The 7,261-nt window shown below is 47.8% G+C and overlaps 1 non-coding gene across 1 annotated transcript; it reads left to right on the top strand.

Moving 5' to 3' along the window:
- Positions 1-1,442: 1,442 nt before the first annotated feature.
- Positions 1,443-1,549, top strand: LOC142842764 (U6 spliceosomal RNA). Its single transcript, XR_012909444.1, has one exon. It is a non-coding gene; the product is annotated as a U6 spliceosomal RNA (small nuclear RNA).
- Positions 1,550-7,261: the final 5,712 nt, after the last annotated feature.

Below are 7,261 nucleotides of genomic sequence, written 5' to 3'. Positions count from 1 at the left end.
AGACATCACCTGAGGCGGAGGCAGCCGGCCGTGGCTCCCACGTGAGGGCCTTCTCCTGATAGCTGAGCACCCTGTTTCTTGTTTCCTCTGCAGGTGCTTTGCACCACGGCAAACCTTGCTGGAAATGGTCCAGCTATTCTCAGAGACTCGGTGTTTTCAACGCCCTTGGCTGCTTGCTGATTTTCCCTCTCCTGGACAGCCTGGCACAGGACACAGGAGACAAGGAAGGGTCTCCTTGATCCAAGAGTCCATTTCAATAAGTTTTAATAGCGTATGACAGTTTACCAATGTAATTTATATTACAACAGCAAGTCTGACCCTGTGGCAAGGCAACGGATGCTCTCTGCGTGTTCTTAGTCCTTCTAGGAACACAGATGTTCATGTTTCCTTCAGAAAGGTTTACTCACAGGTGTATAAAGTTCAGTCCCAGACAAGACAGGTTCAAGCATATGCCTGTGCTCTTTACCTTCATGACATCCAGGATGTCCTGCATTCTGGAATGCAGAGATCCAATAGGGTCTACAATGGTATGGTACGGCTATTACCTCCACTGTGTGCCGCCACCTCCTCCTCCTCCTCCTCCTTCTCCTCCTCTTCCTCCTCCTTCTCCTCCTTCTCCTCCTCCTCCTATTCTTCCTCCTCCTTCTCATCCTCTTCCTCTTTCTCCTCCTCCTCCTCCTCTTCCTCCTCCTCCTCTTCCTCCTTCTCATCCTCTTCCTCTTTCTCCTCCTCCTCTACTCCTCCTCCTCCTCCTCCTTCTTCTTCTTCCTCTCTCTCTCTCTCTCTCTCTCTCTCTCTCTCTCTCTCTCTCTCTCTCTCATTACTTCATTATTTCAGTAGGAGGAACCTGGGGTTGGAAGCTTCCTGGCCGTGGGGACGGTAATCGGGACTTGGTCTGGCTGCTGCAGCCTGCAAATGGAGAGACAAGGAACAGGATGTCCCAGAACCGTGTTCTTCTATCACCGGTCTGTGCCTATACAAGCTCTAAATGGGGCCTGATGTTCCCGGAGGATGAAGTTCCCTTGGACTTTGTCTGGAATCTCTGTCTGGAATTTGACCATACCTCACAGCAAATTCTGTGTGTTTGCAATTTTATAATATGCCACGAGATGGCGGTAAGCCCACATCCGCAGAGGCGGCACTTGTCTACTCAGACTAGTTTCCTTAAGGGCACCTCACCAGACAATACATCCAGAGGACGCTGATGGCTGGGTTTGTTTCTGGTTCCTTCTACAGCTTGAACTGGCGACTGCTGGCCCTGAGTTCTGAGCAGGACATGGAGTCTGTGCTCTGATGGTCTGTACTGGAGACGGTGAGAATCCTAAATCCACCCTAGACCCACACAGGTGAAGGTGTTGATCAGAGTGTGGCCGGCTTCATAGGGACCCAGGTGTGAAAACGGGTTGTTCTTCGTATAGGGAGTTTAGATAAACACCTGCTTAGTGCTCGCTTCAGCAGCACACAAACTAAAATTGGAACAATACAGAGAAGATTAACTTGGCCCTTCCACAAGGGTGAAACGCAAATTCGTGAAGCGTTCCATGTTTTCTAATGACTGCTTATGCTGGAGAGGATGTGGGGTAAAGGGAACACTCCTCCATTGCTGGTGGGAGTGCAAACCTGTTCAGCTGTTTTGGAAATCAGTATGGCAATTTCTCAGAAAATTAGGAAACAACCTTCCTCAAGACCCAGCAATACCACTTTTGGGTATATACCCAAAGGATGTTCAATCATACCACAAGGACATGTGCTCAACTATGTTTATAGCAGCATTGTTTGCCATAGCCAGAACCTGGTAACAACCTAAATGTCCCTCGACTGAAGAATGGATAAGGAAAATGCGGTACATTTACACAATAGAGTGCTATACCACAGGGAAAAAAAAATGACATCTTGAAATTTGCAGGCAAATAGATGAATCTAGAAAACATCATATTAAGTGAGGTATCGCCGTCCCAGAAAGATAAATGTCATATGTCCTCACTCATAAGTGGCTTTTAAACAACAACAACAAAAAGAAAAACATCCTACAATTCACAACTCCAGAGAACCTAGACAACAATGAGGACCCTAAGAAAGACATACATGGATCTAATCTACATGGGAAGTAGCAAAAGACAAGATCTCCTGAGTAAACTGGGAGCATGAAGATCATGGGAGAGGGCAGGGAGGAGGAAGGGAGAGGAGTGGAGAAAAATATATAGCTAAATAAAAACAATTAAAAAATAAAATAAAATGCCTGCTTAATAAGTACTTAAGGAGGGTTAGGAGGAGAGTTGTTTCATTTTGTTGTTTCTTTTTTCTAAAATTTATTCATTTTACATACCAACCACTGTTCCCTCCCCTCTTCCTGCTCCGCTCCACCTCACTTTGTTTTGTTTCTTGCTTTTGTTCAGATAGGGTCTCTTTAGCTGTGTAGCACAAGGTAGCCTTGAACTTCTTTTTTTTTTTTCTTTCTTTCTTTTTTTTTTTTGGTTTTTCGAGACAGGGTTTCTCTGTAGCTTTAGAGGTTGTCCTGGAACTAGCTCTTATAGACCAGGCTGGCCTCGAACTCACAGAGATTGACCTACCTCTGCCTCCTGAAAGAGGCGTGCGCCACCACCGCCCGGCTTAGCCTTGAACTTCTAATCTTCCTGCCTCAGCCTCCTGAAAACCGGATTAGAGGCATTTGCCAAGCCCTGTAATAAATGCTTTTAGTTTTAAAAAAAATGAAGCATTTTTGAGAATGTGTGTGTGTGTGTGTGTGTGTGTGTGTGTTGATATTATTTAACAAGTAAAGCTTGCCTGGAGATCAGAGTGCAGAGCTAAATCACTAGATAGCCACAGAGGCCTGATTGATAGTCGTGGCACACACCTGTAATCCCAGCACTCGGAAGGCAGAGGCAGGGATCTCTGTGAATTCAAGGTTGCCCTGGGCTACACAAGATTGATTCAGTCTAAAAGAGAAACAGGGCCAGGCAGTGGTGGCTCACATCTTTAATCCCAGCACTAGGGAGGTGGAGACAGGAAGGGATATGGATGGACAGAGAGAGGAACATAAGGCAGGAGGAGACATGAGCTCACTTCATTCAGTCTGAGGACCTGTAGAGACCCCATTCAGTCTGAGGAGTTTGCAAGAACTAATGACTGGCTGTTCTGTTCCTCTGATCTTTCAGCTTCCACCCACGAATACCTGCCTCCAGGTTTTTATTATTAAGATTAATTAGAAATCCCATTATGTATGTGTGTGTGCACATGCGCCCGCAAGCTTGTGCATGCCAGAGCACACGTGCAAAGTCAGTGGCTTCTCCCTCTTCTGCTGTGGGATTCCCCTCTGTATGTTGTGAACATGTTTTATTACCATTGACTAATAAAGAAACTGCTTTGGCCTATGGTAGGGCAGAATAAAGTCAGGTGGGAAATCCGAACACAGAGATAGAGAGAGAGTAGGTGGAGTCAGGGAGACTTCAGGTAGCTGCCAAAAAAGACAGTCATCAGAACCTTACCAATAAGCCACAGCATTGTGTCGATACACAGATTAACAGAAATGGGTTAATTTAAGATAAAAGAACTAGCTAGGAAAACACCTGAGTCATTGGCCAAACAGTTTCTGTGTGATTATTCGGATCTGGGTGGCAGCGAAATGAACGAGTGTTCTCCTTTTTAAAAATAAAAAATAAATTTATTTACTTATTATGGATACAGTGTTCCGCCTGCATGTATGCCTGCAGGCCAGAAAAGGGCATCAGATCTCGTTACAGGTTGTTATGAGTCACCATGTGGTTGCTGGGAATTGAACTCAGGACCTCGGGAAGAACAGTCAGTGGTCTTAACCATTGAGTCATCTCTCCAGTCCTGTTTGATTTGTTGTTGTTGTTGTTTTGTTTTTTTTTTTTTTTTTTTGAGACAGGGTTTCTCTCTGTAGCCCTGGCTATCCTGGAACTCGCCCTATAGACCTGGCTGGCCTCAAACTCAGGGATCTGCCTGCTTCTGCCTCCTGAGTGCTGAGATTATAAGCGTGCACCACCACCTCCCAGCTTTTTGTTACTCTTAAAGTCCTATCTTAGACTGGACTCAGAAGTGGATGCTCTCAGGGAAGACAGCCTATGACACTTAGCTATCTGTTCCTGACATTTTCTTTGGTTTCCCTCATTCTCTTGGCCAAAGTTTAGTGTATTATACACTCTCTTAGTGCATGCTTCTGCAGAACAATGCTGGCAGTGGTGTTAGTGTGTAATACATCTTCTTAGCGCATACTTCTTCAGAACAATGCATTGCAGTGGTGTTGCAGGACTAATAAGATGCTGAATCTTGGGCATTTTTGGTCCTGAGCTTCATGTCCTCTTGGCTTAAGGGCTTTCTGACAACATATTGGCAGAAATCTCTTGCTTAGAGGAACTGAAAAGCTTTAGGATTCTGCTAGCCTTTTTGGACCTCAACAGCCAAGGCACAGTTGATGTGAGATGCCCCTCTGAAATGCTGTGAATATGTTTTATTGCCATTGGTTAATCAAGAAGCTGATTTGGCCAATAGCCAAGCAAACTATAGCTAGGTGGGAAAGCCAAGCAAAACTATAGGGAGAAAAAGGGCAGAGTCAGGGAGATGCCAACAGTCACTGGAGAATCAAGATGTGAGGTAACAAGCCACGAGCCTCATGATAAAATATAGAATAATAGAATTGTAGAATAATTTAAGTTGTGAGAGCTAGTTGATAATAAGCTTGAGCTAATAGGCCAAGCAGTTTATAATTGATATTAAGCCTCAGAGTGGTTATTTGGGAACTGGAGGGTGGGAGAGAAACCTCCAGTTACGCACAGTAATATCTGTTAGTCCAGGGACAGTAACATCAGTGGCAGATGTTCCCAAAAAGGCTCTACCAAATCCTCTGGTTCAGGTTTACAGATGAGGGGATGGCTTCAGCAAGTTCCAGAAGAGGAATGGTGAAAGGGTACAGGTAGTTTGTAAAACTTCCAGAGAGCAGGAGATCGGGCCTGGGGACCATGTGGCTGTGAAGAACCAAGGCCACTTGAGGCTCAGCCTTTAGGACTGTGCACCTTGTAAACCACGCAGGCCCATCAGCAGAGCTTCCGTGGTCATGGCTGCACCTTGGTTTTTTTTTTTGTTTGTTTGTTTTTTTTTTTTTGTTTTTCGAGACAGGGTTTCTCTGTGGTTTTGGAGCCTGTCCTGGAACTAGCTCTTGTAGACCAGGCTGGTCTCGAACTCACAGAGATCCTCCTGCCTTGTGAGCCACGCAGGCCCATCAGCAGAGCTTCCGTGGCCATGGCTGCACCTTGTGAGCCACGCAGGCCCATCAGCAGAGCTTCCGTGGTCATGTCTGCACCTTGTGAGCCACGCAGGCCCATCAGCAGAGCTTCCGTGGCCATGGCTGCACCTTGTGAGCCACGCAGGCCCATCAGCTGTAGTAATATGGGCGGCGGTGGGGCTGCGTCCCCAAACACCCAAGCCGCCTGCCCTGCCCGGCTAGCTTATGCCCCGAAATAATTACACAGACACTGTATTCATTTAAACACTGCTCTGGCCCATTTCTACCTAGCCTCTTCTAGGCTAATTCTCACATATTAATTTAGCCCATTTCTAATCATCTGTTAGCGCCCCTAGGTGCGTTTACCGGGAAGATTCTAGCCTAAGTCCATCCTGGGTCGGAGCTTCATCAAGTGCGTCTGCCTGGGAGCTGGGCATGTCGTCTCTGCTGCAGCGTCTGCTCCCGAGAGCAGAGCTGTCGAGTCTGACCTCACTTCCTCTTCCTCCCGGCATTCTGTTCTGTTTACTCCTCCCACCTATCTTCTAACCAATGAAATGGGCCGAGGCAGTTCCTTTATTGCTTAGCCAATGAAATCAACAGATTGATATATGACACTCCCACATCAATCAGCAGAGCTTCCGTGGTCATGGCTGCACCTTGTGAGCCACGCAGGCCCATCAGCAGAGCTTCCGTGGTCATGGCTGCACCTTGTGAGCCACGCAGGCCCATCAGCAGAGCTTCCGTGGTCATGTCTGCACCTTGTGAGCCACGCAGGCCCATCAGCAGAGCTTCCGTGGTCATGGCTGCACCTTGTGAGCCACGCAGGCCCATCAGCAGAGCTTCCGTGGTCATGGCTGCACCTTGTGAACCACGCAGGCCCATCAGCAGAGCTTCCGTGGTCATGGCTGCACCTTGTGAACCACGCAGGCCCATCAGCAGAGCTTCCGTGGTCGTGTCTGCACCTTGTGAACCACGCAGGCCCATCAGCAGAGCTTCCGTGGTCATGGCTGCACCTTGTGAGCCACGCAGGCCCATCAGCAGAGCTTCCGTGGTCGTGTCTGCACCTTGTGAACCACACAGGCCCATCAGCAGAGCTTCCGTGGTCATGGCTGCACCTTGTGAGCCACGCAGGCCCATCAGCAGAGCTTCCGTGGTCATGGCTGCACCTTGTGAGCCACGCAGGCCCATCAGCAGAGCTTCCGTGGTCATGGCTGCACCTTGTGAGCCACGCAGGCCCATCAGCAGAGCTTCCGTGGTCATGGCTGCACCTTGTGAGCCACGCAGGCCCATCAGCAGAGCTTCCGTGGCCATGGCTGCTGCACCCCTCTGACAGCCATCATCTCTATCCAATGCAAGCAGATGGCATCCCCATGTGTGGCTGCTGCCCCCTATTGACTTTAACAAAAATCTCAACTATTTGGTTTTTCAATAAAGACTTGAGAGCCAGATGCTAGGACCAAAGCCTACTAGCTCAGAGAGCAGAGAGAGCACCCAGCTGGCCTTCTTCCTCAGCTGCTGTCCCGCAACTTCCTTCTCCCACACAGTCTCCAACAAGCCTCTTGGTGCTCAATGTCCCTCCATTCTACTTCCTGTAAGACTCTCTATCCATCCTCCTGACTCCCTCTTACTCTCTATGTTTTTTTTTTCTTGATTAGCCTACGTTCACGTCTTGCCAACTGGCTGCTTGTTCTGCCTCTTGACCTATGGTTGACTTTATTTAATTCTGTTTACAGTATATAAGCAGAAAGCTCTTGGATTAAAGGTGTGTGCTAGGGCTGAGCCACACCACAGCTAGAAAACTCTTGGATTAAAGGTATAAAAGACCACTGGTGGTGGTGGCACAGGCCTTTAATCCCTTGAGGCAAAGGCAGGCGGATTTCTGTGAGTTCAAGGCCAGCCTGGTCTACAAAGCAACTTCCAGGATAGCTAAGGCTGCACAGAGGAACCCGGTCTAGAAAAACAAACAAACAAAAAGTGTAAGATCCGTTGGTCACGCCCCACTAAGTCTGTCTTGTAGCC

Source organism: Microtus pennsylvanicus, chromosome 1, assembly GCF_037038515.1.
Source record: "Microtus pennsylvanicus isolate mMicPen1 chromosome 1, mMicPen1.hap1, whole genome shotgun sequence".
Lineage (NCBI taxonomy): Eukaryota > Metazoa > Chordata > Mammalia > Rodentia > Cricetidae > Microtus > Microtus pennsylvanicus.
The sequence above is the reverse complement of the archived record's forward strand: the minus strand, read 5'-3'. Positions and strand labels throughout refer to the sequence as shown.